This window comes from Meleagris gallopavo, chromosome 23, assembly GCF_000146605.3.
Source record: "Meleagris gallopavo isolate NT-WF06-2002-E0010 breed Aviagen turkey brand Nicholas breeding stock chromosome 23, Turkey_5.1, whole genome shotgun sequence".
In the NCBI taxonomy this organism is placed as follows: Eukaryota; Metazoa; Chordata; class Aves; order Galliformes; family Phasianidae; genus Meleagris; species Meleagris gallopavo.
Window position 1 is genome coordinate 3,335,666 of NC_015033.2, and position 13,902 is coordinate 3,349,567.

The 13,902-nt window shown below is 39.6% G+C and overlaps 1 long non-coding RNA gene across 1 annotated transcript; it reads left to right on the forward strand.

Annotated features, from left to right (window-relative positions):
- Positions 1 to 6: 6 nt before the first annotated feature.
- Positions 7 to 13,867, forward strand: LOC109370871. The gene is made up of 3 exons (XR_002121367.2): positions 7 to 3,123; positions 4,102 to 4,244; positions 6,220 to 13,867. It is a non-coding gene; the product is annotated as an uncharacterized LOC109370871 (long non-coding RNA).
- The last annotated feature ends 35 nt before the right edge of the window (positions 13,868 to 13,902 follow it).

Genomic DNA, 13,902 nt, shown 5'->3' on the forward strand with positions numbered 1-13,902 from the left:
AAAAAAAAAAAAGAGAAACAGCCTGTTCAAACAATCGCTGTCAAAGATTTTGGGGTGTGGGAGGAGGGAACCTAAACCATCTTCTTTATAAAATCAGTTCCTCACAGCCAGTTCCTCTTGTAGGATGAGTCCTTTGCATCTGATTAGAATCATTTTTGTAACAAGCAGGTTTTCCTGGCTTTCTTTTCAAATAAAATGTTAAAAGCAGCAGTGTTTGGACAGCGGATTGTTCTGTTAAACTTTCCTATCTTCTCACTGTATCCAGAAATGCTCCTTCCTAGCAGCAGTAGTAGCTTTTCTCCATTTTGTTTTTTCTGCAACATTCTGTACAAAAATGTGCTGTAATTGTGCGTTAGGCCTGGATTTGGCATAAAAGATGAATTCCTTCTTTCTCTCTTTCATGAAACTACTCTGTAGAGCTTTTTCCACACCCTGTATCCCTCTTCACCTTTTGTATTTAATTTTAAAGTCAGTGTACTTCAAGAAAGCTGGATGCAAGATAGATACTATATTAAAATGTAATGTTATTTAAGATGTAATAAAGCAGTTTGACATGAGTTTTGACTGATCTGTTTTGCAGCTTATTGTTCTACTTACAAAACTGCTTCTGGCAGAAGAATTTGAGTTATGGAGTATAATATGAGAGGTCAAAACATGTCTTTAATTGCTCGGTATTTTAATTAGGTAATGTATGTACTGTGTATGAAAGGTCTGAATTGTATATGTGTGAGAAGATGCAGGACTCGGTCGGTTTTTGGTGTTTTTAGTGCTAAAAGCAGTTGGAAGATGAACTAAAACCTCCGTGTTCTTTATTAACAGGCAGTATTCAAATATTGCTGGCAACTTTTAAAAATGTATATGTGAAAGTGATACATGCTAATGCAGAATTTAATGATATAGTATGTATATAGAGTTCAGTGGCTGCAGGCATTTTTCTTCCTCCATTCTTAATTATTTAGGATCGTTTTATTGCTAGGCCTTCTCAAATGCTTAATTGAAAACAGTTGGCACTCCCTTAGCTCGGATTCCAAACAAAAAGAGCTGATGTGATTTGCATTGGTATACATCACAAAAATGTTCGGTGGAATATATATTGAGTGTAATGCCTGAAGCAGGAAATCAGAGAGCAAAACATTTAGTAACTTAAACTTTTGTGCCCTTTAATAGGAAAAGAATTGAGTGGAACATCTTATGTTACTGCTATATGAGGATCTGGCCAGATAAGCTGTGTTGTCAGTGTTAGCTGTCCTTACTGTAGGTATTGAGAAGGGTAAGTAGTTGTCATTTTAATGCTCAGTAAGAATAAAGTCTGCACAAAACAGCACTATATATCTAGAAAACTCTTGATTTTGTACCCACAGAAGTAAAGTTTTGCAGCAACTATTTAGAGATGCTGAAATGCAGTTGGTTTAGCAACTTGATATTTGTCCACTTAAGACCCCCCCCTTTTTTTTTTTGTGGGTAAAATTTCTTTTATAATCTGACTCAAATTAGAATAGATTTTCATTCATTTCACACCAACCAAGACAAATTCCAATATGAAGTCCTGGTTTCATGCCAAACATGGGTATTCGCAGCCTTGATAGAGAAGTATTAAAGTTTAAGTATGGAAAATATGATGGTGGCATTACTTAACTACAAGTCATAACTAAGAGCTTTGGGTTTTGGGACTGTGTAACACTGGTAAGTTGTTTATGGCTGGAAATACTTAAATGTTAGAATTCAGAGAGTCTCTTCCAACTTCAGATGGTATAGCTCTTTTTCCACTCACATGGAATATTTTTATTACAATTGATGTTTTGTATGTGAAGTTTGTCTAGTCTATAATAAAATCAGTGCAGATGTTATGTATTACTTTGCTTAATCTCCATCCATACACTAAATTACTGTTTCCTACCTGTTCTGATAATGCTTTTGCTTGGCAGTAAGATACCAAGGTAGTAACTTCCTGTGTCAAGAGGCTAATAGGTCGTGTGATTGATTTGAAATGCTAGCAGGTGAAGATTTCTCTATTACAGGCTGTGTATCTGTTAAACACAATCTTTACACTGTATTGCTTAGATGTCTTTTTCTATGCTTAGTAATTCAGGGAGCTGTAACTCAAGATGAAAGATAATTTAAAGATAATCCTGGAATATGGTTCCAAAAGAGTAGCATCACCCAGCTGCTGGCGCGTTCCTAGAGCAAGGTTTTATAAGTTGAGGACTGTGTTTGAAAGTGATTCATCTGTGCCTGGCCTCAGTGACAGCTTCTGCAGTTCCTTACTCACTGTGGGCTCTGGAGTCCAGACAAGGGGATGAATAAAATATGTAAGAAATACAAAGGGATGTGGAGTGGTGGTTTTGCAGTGAAATATTGAGTAAAACTAACAAGATGTGAGAAGCATGTTAGTTGACAAAGGTAGCAGGACCAATGAATCTGAGGTACTTGGGTGATGAGTAGATGTGGAGAAAAGTCACAATTGTGTGGCCATGGGTTGGAAAGAGTGTTGCAGTAAAAATGGACATCCATGGAACTGTATACCTCAGGCAGCTGATGGAACAAGTCAAGTGGAGGAAGAGATATCAGGTTTTGCAGTCTCAGTAGCTGAAGTTCAGAATGCTGTGTTCCTAGTGGGCCTTTAATTTCTCAGTGAATTGATGTATTTCAAAAGATCTGAGGAACTATTGCTAATAGATTGGAGTTGTACTGTTTAAGTGTTGACCATTGTGAAGTGCCCTGGAATATATGTTTAAAATCAGCAGTGAATCACTCTTAAAATTACTGATTGAATCATGCTCTGTAAGGGCTAAAAATAGATTGATCTGGTTTCTGGGAAGTGACAGAGTAAATAAAGAATAACAAAACTTGTCACCCTTGCTGAGTTGCGTAGCTAGGTCTGAAACAAATCAGGATTGTGTATGGTATTTCAGTTAATGCTGCTTTTAGGGTAGGTGCAGTCTTGAATTCAAATATGGGATGAAGGAATTACAAAAATGAAGTAATGAACAAATCTGAACAGCAGTAAGCAATTTTCAGGTAGCAGTGCTCTGTTTTTCTCCTCTTTCTATGGCTTTTAAAAAGGTGGCTTTCACTTCAAACATCAAACTAGTCATTGGATCTGAATTACAGTGGTCATTTTGTGTAAGTATCGTAATCCAAGGTGTAATAATAGTCCTGATGTGTGATATGTTGAATGTTCTTCTGCTTCAGACTTCTGAGAGAAAGGGAGGAAGAAGAACTGGAGGAAGTTTAGAAAGATGGTGTCAGTTGCATTGTTCTAGGACAGGGATGTTTGGCCTATTCCCATGTCGCTTCTGCTCTGAATTGTGCTGTCATGTGGAAGTTTGCTGTATGTTTGGTGATGGAACCAAACTTTTTGTATCCAAATGACAGCTGCTTGCATGCTATCAGATTGGCTCTTTTCATTTTTATCTTCATAGGTGCTTTGTTTTTTTTCTATGTGAAAACTTTATTTGGTAGAGGTAGAGAAATTAAAATCAACCTGTGTTAATTCAAGCAGGGTCTACTAGTGAGCTTTGGTTTCACCTGCAATTTCAGAAATAATGGATGGAGGTTATGATGAGCCTCAGTAATTTTCTGCTTCCCCCTGCCTCCCCCATATACTCCTTAGCAACATTTTTGACATCCCTTGTCACAGATATACTCCCAAGTGCTTGTTCTTTTCAGCTTTCCTCCTCTGCTTTTAGTAGATTTGGGGATCTGGAGTTTCTAATGAAGAAATATTGATTGACAAGGTACTTCTGCTAAGGTGGGGCTAAGATGATGTCCATTTCTAGCAGTGTAGCGAAGCATCTTTCTGCCGTAGAAGAAAACTGGGAAGTGTATTGTTTGTATATCAGATAGAACTCTCTTAAGTTCCAAGCCCTTGTCTGGGGAGGGGGGAAGGGGGGAACGCAGAACTACAGAATTGTAATATTTGGCTTTTGTTTCTCTTTGCAAAATAAGGATTCTTTGTTGAGTGAAGAGCAAGTAGGCAGCAGCAAATCCTTTTCTATACTGGTTGGTACTTGACAGTGAGTCATACAGTGATAATATGTAACTACATATATTTATCTGAACTTTCACTGTCTTTGACTGTAGCTCCTTATCTTTTTTTAGTGATGTACTTCCTGTGCTACTGTAAAGAAAATGGAAACAAGGACCAACAGGAATAATCATGCTTGATATCTGACTCCCTGAAGCTGGTACTTTCGTTTTTTGCCATTGAATAATCCAGTGAGAAGAACCAGACAGGATTTAGAGTGAGTGGTAGACACTATATGACATGCAAAGCTTAAGTAATGCTATAAGTGGAAGTTTTTAGTGCTATTTCTTCTTCATACGATGAAAATGCTGAAAACCATGATAGTATCTAGAAATCATAAGTGGAATAGTGGATGAAGTGGTATAGATAGAGTTTACATCTGCAGCACAGGATTGTACTTCTTAGGTAATATACCTACATGCACTTCATTTTTATATACCTTCTGAAAGCTAGCAAAAATGTTTCTAAGAGGTTCTAAAATTTTACCAGTCACAAACAAGTAGTTTTACACAGTGAAAAAACCGTTACTGCTCTTAGGCATCAATAGTTCTATAGCTGTGGACCCTTCTCTGTGAAAGTGCACAGAGAAATCTTGTTAATGCGCTTATCTGTTTTGATTATGTCATCGAGGTCTAGACATCCTACTTCTCCATCTGTAGTGAGGGGTCGTGTTTTTGCCTAGTTGATTTTAAATACGATCTATAAGTTGGGGCTGTAAATCTTGACTGCACTCACTCATATCATGTAGGGAAAGCTTGGAAATGAAAACCCTCAGACGGTATCTTTCATCTCACTTTCTTCAGAAGGAAGAAAGACAGATGAAGTTCACCTGCTGCCAACATGAAACTAAAAAGTTCATGGCATTTGCAGGTGCTCAAGGCCATCCATTTCCCCCAGTCACTGAAAATTTTCTGGTTTGTATTTTGTGTTTAAGCATTAACTGTTTCACATTTGTTTCTCGTATGTGAGTGGAGAAACCATCAGTTAGAGAGTCCCATTGAGATGCCAGTTCCACTCTCCCTCTTACCATTCCAACTGTTCTGCAGTGCATAGGAACTGTTTAACTATTAAATAGCTGCTGTTCTTTGTCTAGTGGAGGTCTGAGCTCTTGAATGAATAATAAGTATGAAAGTAGTGACAGCTCAGGGAGTGATGGACACCAGTTTGCACTAATGAGAGATCTGGGAGCTTTTCCAAGAATGACTGCATTATTTAATTGAATAATTCAATATTTCATCTACTGCTAGGATCAGATGTGTAGTTAACCCATTCTGAACAGCTTTACAGTACTTGTCCCAGATTCATACTGTGAAGTAACATCAAAGGATTGTCTGAAGTATGTGAGGATGCTGAATTATAAAGCAGAGCCAAAGAGCTGAGAAAATGGTGAGGAATTGGGGGTTCTTTGAGTCGGGGAAAAGGTTCCTTTTCAGCAGTTCTGTCTTCCTCTTCCCATGGCTTATTTGAGTCAAGTGACATCAGACATGGTGATGGAAATTGAGCAAAAGTTAGCAATTACAGATAGACTCCAAGGAACATTTAGAGGAAATGAAGGTTAACCATTCTTAAGTAAAAGGATTGTTCTTGTTCCTATCAGCTCTTGTTCATATCAGTTCTAGACACCAAGAATAACTTAACCAGGAGTAGCAGATGGGAGCCAGCCAGTCATCTGATCTCAGTTCTCATCCTGGTAAAAACACAAGTTCCTCACCAACTTAAAAAGCCTAAGCTAACAAGGACTAGCTTCTCATTCTAACTGCTAAAAATATCAGTTAAAACTCGAGCCCATCTGTGGCAATTGTATTCTTCACCTGCCCATAGATTCCAAACTACTCTGCTCAGTATCTCAACTTGCATCAACCTTTAGCAGGATGCACAAGTGGGTAGGAAATGCACTATGAGGATTATTAGCAACACAGCAGCTACAAACATCCTTTCTATGTGATGGTTCTGAATAGATGAACTTACAATTACTTTTGTAATGCTTCACTGTTTTTACATTTTGAATGGCAAGCAGCAGCAAGCAATTTAGCTTTCTTTGCAGTTAGATAGCAGTGGCATAATGTTTGTAAAGCTTGTATCTGAAACATTTTCAACTTTTTTTTTTTTAAGAGAAGTCCTTGTCAAACCTGCATGTGATCTTTTGAATTACTTTGTCAACCTAATAATGCAGTGCTGGCGTGTCTTTCCAGCTAAAATGGCAAAAGCCTCCCAATGGACTTCATCATGTTCCTGTGAAGAAATTACCTCCATTTCATATACTGGGAGTGTGAGGCACAGAGATGCTTGCATTTACCCTTGTCTTCCAACGGCTGAGTTGGGACACAAACCAACTCCTCGACCTCCGGTTCTGTCTTTGGTGAGAAGAGTGTTGCTGTGTCTGCTCTTCCTGTCTGATATCTGCTGCTCAGGCTGACAAATCTTGGCAGTTGCCATCGTTTTCCACCATGCAGAAGAACTCCTGTGAACAGCGGAAGATGGTGGCAACAGATCAGGGTGGAGTTAGCCTGACATTCTGATCCTGTTGGAGGAAATGTCAGCTGTAATACATTTGGCTGTAAGCCTGGTAAATCACAAATACTCTGAACTTTACAGTTTATTCTGATAGAGAATCTTCTGAGTTGGGTTTGGCTGAATTCTTCACAGGACATCCTCTGCACTTATATCAGGGATTTATGAGCATATCCATCCTACTCAGATGGTAGCCCTGTTTTTTTGTGGTGTTTGAGAGACTTTAATACTTTGTAGCATGGAAATTCAGCTCTGTGGTGGAAGACCAGACCATAAAACAGTTGTCCAGGCTCTCTGAAAGGTTATGTAACTTGGCAGCTGCATTGCATCTGAAAGTTACTTGGATCTTTCCTTCCTTCCCCCTTCCATGTCGCAAAGCCAGCAGCTTTCATTACTCTCCTGCTATTTAGAATCCATTGGTGAAATATTCTGCAAGTGATTCTAGTTTGTACTTCTCTGTTTTCAGAAAGACTATCTTAACTGCAGCAGATTGAAATAAAAAGATTTGTGATCCTGCTGGAAAGCATGTGCATTAAGAACTAATTCATGGTAGTGCCATGCATTATTTAGGGGCTTTGCTTGCATGAGTGATCAAATTCAGACTCTTCAGCTGCTGGGAATTGAGGATTATGCTGTATGTAAACCTCAAATACTGCTTTTCCTAGGCTTGCGTGACATCTGACTTCTGATCAGATAGTCATAACTGTATAATTAACTACTAGGTTAATTATTTCCAAGCAGTTTGATTTTTGGTCACTTACATTGAAATTTTGGTTTCAGTATGATGTTTGACAATGTGCACAAGTTTTCTGATTTATTTTATAAAAGGGAGTGAATCTCAGATAAAAGGGAATTAGACTCAATCAGAAAGACTTAGGGAAGGGTTTTTTTTTTAGCTATGAAGTTCACATTGTATTGCTTTGACAGGCAGAATCCAGTAAAACTATATCCTGATTCCCTTTGTAGCTTCAGAAAAAGAAATCATTTAAAATTTATTTATTATTTAATATCACTTAACTGGCTGCTAGCAGAATGTGCTTGAAATGTGGGAAAAATCACAAGTTGGACATGAAGAACAGGAGGTTTATTCCACAAATCACTCCAATAAAAGCAGACTGGAGAACAGTCTGGCCAACTGGTGTATTTCCTTCCACATCATCTTCTGCAAGATATCTTCCTACCATGAGCACGAAAGCCATCCTCCCTAAATCCATGGTGTCGTCTAGGATAGTCTAGCAACAGAACGAAATAGGCTTTGTGTTAAATCTGATGTCTGTTGGCTTCAGAGTATCAAACTTCAGTTCATACCGCCATCTGGTGTTAATATCTGGCTTAGCCTGGGGCCTTGTCTCAGCCATCCACAATGCTTTGCGAGAGAAAGGCTCTCAAGGTCAGGATGTGGTCCAAGGAATCAGAACGGCAGCTGCTACTCCATGCTGTGGAGGCTGCTCTGCTGTGCATGGAGCGTGCCAGCTTGGGGTGATTTGAAATACTGCAATGTGGTCATACTTGTTGCGTTGCCTCGTGGAAACGTGCATACCTTTGCTTCACAATGAGGTAAATTCATGAAATATTTCGTATGCCCTACCCATGGTGTGATGAACAACTTGGGAACACGTGCAATACAGCACTGAAGAACATGCAGGTTTGCCCCAGGAAATGCAGCCCCCCTGCATGTTTTTAGAGACCCCTGTGTTTTGTAGCAATGTGGGAATACACATCCCTACTATCATTAGATAATACTGTTACAGCACTGTCTTGTAAAACCTAGAATACAAAGTGCTAGTTCTTGCATAGGTGTATAATGATGATACCGTTTATTCTGTACTGTCCATCTCTGTGGCGAACATGTAACAGTATAGCAAAGCCAGCCTTCTGCGTGTTCTAAACTGGACTGATCTAAAATTAATTGCAGGAAACTGGGGAAAAACACCCAGAAAACCCACTCACTCTGTCTGAGGACCAGTCTGCTGTCACAGAGGTTGTGTAAGCAGGGTTACTGAGTTTAACAATTCACCTTTTGTACTTGAAACTTGAGATTTTTGAGCTTAATTTGAAAGTTAGAGACCTTTGCTCCATCTCATAAACACTAGGAGGCACTGCTTGTGCAGTGTTTTAACTACAAGAGTGAGCAGTTTTTACTGCGTCTTCCTTTCTGGTTACTGGAATTTAGTATTCACTGTTCCCCGCACAGCTGTTAGTTTTATTTTTAAATATTGGGTATTTTGTAGATACATTTTCTTTTGTGCGAGAGGAAAAGGCTGCCTTCACCTCTCTGTGCCTTTCTGAGAACCAGAATAAAGGTTTTGAATGGGAAGGTTTTCAAATGCATCTGTTATCTGAGCATCTGCAAAATAGAAGGGAATTGAAAACATGAAAAGAATGTTAATAATGCTTGGGTGTCGAGAATTCTAATGCAAATGATCCAGCAGTTGGCAGAGACTAGTCTGCTTTCATTTCTGTTTTGGACAGAAGGATGCATTGTAAGGCTTTTATCCCGAATTAATCCCCACCTTATACTGAAGCTTTTGAATACCAAACTTTTTTCACCTGTATCTGTGTTACCGATTGTATCAACTGTTCTTAGGGGGTGGGGGGAAAATCACGGGAATACCAGGGCACTATATAGATTTCTTGTGCTATCAGATGGACAGCACAAACCTAGAGCTTAAGGGAACAAAGATGTGTGATTTATAAGAAGAAAAAAAAAAGAGGACAAATTACCATTTAACTCAAGGGACTCCCTTTTTTTTTATTTCTCCTTTAAACAGTGTGTAGTACAGGAATGCCTTCTGTAAGTGGTCTGATAAGCCAGCCACTGCAAAGCAGTGCTTACTTAAAAAGACTTGAGAGCCATGTATAGTAAGAAGATATCCATAACTTTGATGATGATGGTCCTAACAAAACCATTTAAGTTTTAACTCCTAATGAATTAATTAGCATCAGCTATAGTGCAGTAAGGAATGCCCATGTTTGCAGTGCATTGTATGAATGCTTACTACTTACTTTAGTTAGTTAGTGCGTGATCAGATTTTGTTGTAGTAACCTAAACATAACTGCATCTTTCAGTTACCTTCTCTTTTGAAAAAAATAGCACATAGCATTTCTTGTATGTATAGTACCTAGACAAGAAAAAATTGCAGTGTAATGCTTTCACTTGTTGACCCTTGGTAGTGACAAGAAAAGGGTTTGGCCATTTTGCTTTGTGTTTTGCCATTTTGCTTTGTGTTTTGCCTTTGTGACTTGCATAATGGTCTCCATATGTCAGTGTGACTGATAATCCATGACAACAAAGAGGAACTGAATGTAGAGGAATCATCTTACTCTATTTCTTTCCTACTGCTTATGACTCTTTTCAAAGGTTGGGCAGCTACACAAGCTTCAAACCAACTTCTTCCATTATTACAATACACTGTTTACCTTATTTGTTTGACTTGGATAGCTCCTGACAAGTAAAGGACCCAGAACAAACAGCACACCCCACTTTCAAGAGCAAACTAGCAGATGAAGTTGAACTTCTAATCTTTCAGTTGTTTGCTTTAGTGATGGGATCTGTTAAGTGGGTAGCTTAGCTAATACAAACAAACCAGTTTCCTTGAAATACTGCAATTACTGAGATAGGATCTCTCTCCTGTATTCTTATTACAAACGTTGCAGGCACTGGTGGTTTGCATTCAAGGAGGAATGTCAGTTACTTAGATGTCACCAGTCAGGGTGAAGGTGTCTAATGGAAAACCAGAGGAATTTTTCCCTATAGTTCCATTAGTCTTTCCACTTGGAGTTGCAGAATTAATTTTCTCAACAGTGAAAATCTAGTTCAGCAAAGGTTTAAGTGATGTTTGACTTGGGAAGGATCCTGTAGGACAGGTGAGTTGGCCTGGTCTGCCCATCTAACTAGTGACTGGGCCTGAAATTTGAAAACTAGCAGCTTTTTTGCCTTTCCCAGATCTGTGAATGGTAAAATGTGATGTAATAAATAGATCTGTTTTTTTTTTTTTATTTGATGTTTGTATTAGAGTAACAACACTTGGTAACATACCAGTAATACATGGACTGAGTGCTTCTCAGGCACATGCAGAGAGGCAGTTCCTGTATCAGTGAGATTACAGTCTTGAGGAGATTGAAAAATAAGGAAGTAGTTGTTTTTATTTTTACTCTGAAGGCGGAAAAACAGACTCTGAGTCACGCAGGGACAGACAGAAGCACCTCCCAAAACCCCAGGTTGTAGTCCAAGCCTTTCTGCATAGTTCTTGTTCCTTTATATCCTGCTGTGAGATAGGAGGTAAGTCCTGGGTGTCTATTTTCATCTACAAGATTGAATTGCATAATTGTTTACATTGTTTTGTTTTCATGTGGAGAACAGTATGGAGGTGGAAGAGATCTTTTGCTTGGGGTAGTTCTTAATGGTGATGAAGACAAAATCAAGAACTTTGCATTAGCTAAAGTTTTCTCAGGACTGATGACTTCCAGCCCAGGTATAATTCAGATATAATTCAAGCCAAATCATTGCTCATTAAGATGGGACAGTTGTCTTCGCTGATCAGACTTAGTAAAAAGCTTCCAGTTTTGGATGTTGCTTAACACTGTGCCAGCTCAGTGCTGGTAGGAAAGTTCAGGGGCAGTCCAAAGAGATCGGTTAAATCAACCCATTGTGAACATGTGTTTCCATAGAAGAGACTGCCTTTAGCTACAAACTCATCCCAGTCAGTTGTGTCACATGGTTAGCAGGCCATCCAAAGTGTCTTCACATCACTTTTGTTCTGCCATTGAATTTCTCCTTAAATTTCCTTAAGAACATTTTCTTTTGAATAATGCTTTAAAAAAAAAAAAAAAGGCTAAAATGTTTTCAGAAGCTTTAAGAAATCAGTAATCTCTGTTAACTGGAGCCAGTGTACTTAGAACAAACATCTATGTCTTTTTGTTTTTCTAGTTAACTTTTGTATACAATAACAAGAGCTGAAATGTTGACCTTTCACACTCAGAGTTTGCAGGTTTCCCCTTTGCAATGCTCTTTACATGTCACATTTCTCCTACACCTCTCCACTCCCTTTTACCTAAGCTTTCTTTACTGGCTGCCAACAGCTCTCAGTTCTATCCTTGCATTACCAAAGCAGTCTGTATTGTCAAGTGGATTGAGTGTGGGGCTACATGCCAGCATTCCTGATTGCTTATCTCAGCTATGGCACAGATTTGTCAGCCCTTGTGCAATTCAGTTAATCTAGTTCCCAGTCTTTAAAATGAGGATGAAGACATTTACGTAACTATTGGAGATAATTTGTAATCAGCCTGAATACTGAATGCCAAGCTGTGGCGTGCATTTCTCTATACTTATATCAATGGCTTTGTAATTTCACACCATTGATAACTGCTTATTTGTCACATTCATACACCACTGTTTTCATCAGAATTTAAATTTTAAATTTTTCATCAGAATTTCTGGTACATTTTTTATTTCTCCTGAGGTTTGAGAGGTAAGAACAACTTTGTCAGAATAAACTATGCTATTCTGATCACATTCTCAGGGAGAGCATGCTCAGAAGTGACAGAAGACTTCTATTTCTCCTGACACTTCAGTCTGCAGAGAAGGGAAGAGATGTTAGCAATCTCTCTGTTACGTCCATCCAGATCAGCAAGTAGAACTATCACAGTTGCTGGTGAACCTGAGCAGCTCGGAGCTGCTGTTGTAACTGCAGCTCTTTTATAAATAGGGTAGGCTCAGCTGATTAGGGCTCTTATCTGATCTTCACTGGTTAATGAGGATAAGTGTTCATCAGGTCTGGAGTTTGTGCCTCTTACAAAATATCGAGCACCTGCATGATGTTACTCTTCTTAGGGGAAAAAAAAACTGTCACTTTATCTGTTAAACATTTCAGGATGTATTTTTGTGGGAAACAGTTCTCATGGTGCTTTTCTTTTCATCTTTATTTGGACAAATTCACCCCCAAAGCCAATTCACTTACTCTTCAGTTAGCTTTTGGAGTCAGTAATTGGGTATGAACAGACGTAGGTAACAAAGGCAGTGTCTGAGCATGGTTCCTGTGTGGTGGAACGTATTCTGCTGCTGCTTTTGAGATAAATGTCTTGACTCTATGGAACTTGGTGCTATATTCCTTCCTAGCACCGTGTTCAGTTGTTCCTTTGCAGTTTGAACATGCCTTTTAAGCACCTGAAGACTTTTGAGTCCCTGAGATACTGACTTCATAGAACTGTGTACTGTTTCATCAACTCCTTGCATAGTGGGCCCTTAACATGCTTCAGAAGGAGGAGTCAAGAGAAAATTTGACTCAAAATAGTGTACTTCCTAAGAAGTGCTGTAGGATTTCCCCTTATCTAGCAACTACTTCCTCTTTTTCAAGTTTGCTTCTTCCTTTATTGACTATCACTTCTGTAACTCCCTGCTTTCCTGGAAACATGCATTGTGCAAAAAAAGGAAGAGAGGAAAAATCCCAAATTACCTCATTCTCAAAGGGCATAATTCGTTCTTACTTTGTCTGTTTGCTACAATCTACGTTCCAGTGAGAGTCAGGTATCTGTGTGACTGTGAAGGATTGTTTCTATGTTGGCATGAAGTTTGTGACAAAGTTCTGATGACTTCAGGATCATCGGCTCGGGGCTGATGGAACTGGTCAGAACAAATACTGCAATCTTCACATGTTGATTTTTGTTTCATTTCTCTCTTGCTGAAAATCAGGTTCTGTATTAAGGACAATAGAAAATGATTTCCTGCTTTTCTGGAGCTTCTGTCTCTTGTCGAGTGATTCCAGCATCAGAAGGGAACGTGCATTCTTAAGCAGGGATTTTGTCAGAAGGAATCTTTAACCACCAATGTACTAAACAGAGCCCTAAGAGTGCGTGACAGCTGAGGTGTGCTGGATGGGTGTGGGTGATGTGTGAGCAGCAGAGGGCTGAGGTGGCAGTATCTGTGCCATTGGGGCCGAGCCCCACCTGAGGGGAGGCTGCTGGACAAGTCAGTGTCACTCTGATGTCCTTTTTTAGCAGCCTTCTAGTGAGGAATAACTCCAGTTCCACATAACTTCTAGACTTGAAAACTCTTAGTTCTCCCTGCCCCATCTGTGTGGGCTCTGTGCCATGTGAAACACGGCTCGCATTAGAATCTCAGCTCGGTTGTAGAACTGCAACCATGGACGGCTGAGGCCGTCGAGCCTTGCTGAATGCCACAGAGTTAATTAAATTTAGTTAATTTAACTAAATGCGCGCTGGAAACCCTCACCGCCCCATAGAGCGGCAACGCCGCCCGCCTAGCGCATGCGCAGCGCCACCCTCACTGCGCGCGGGCGCACGGACCGAGCCCAGCCCGCGCATGCGCGCCGCCCCGCCCCCGGCGCCGACTCTGCTGAGGAGGC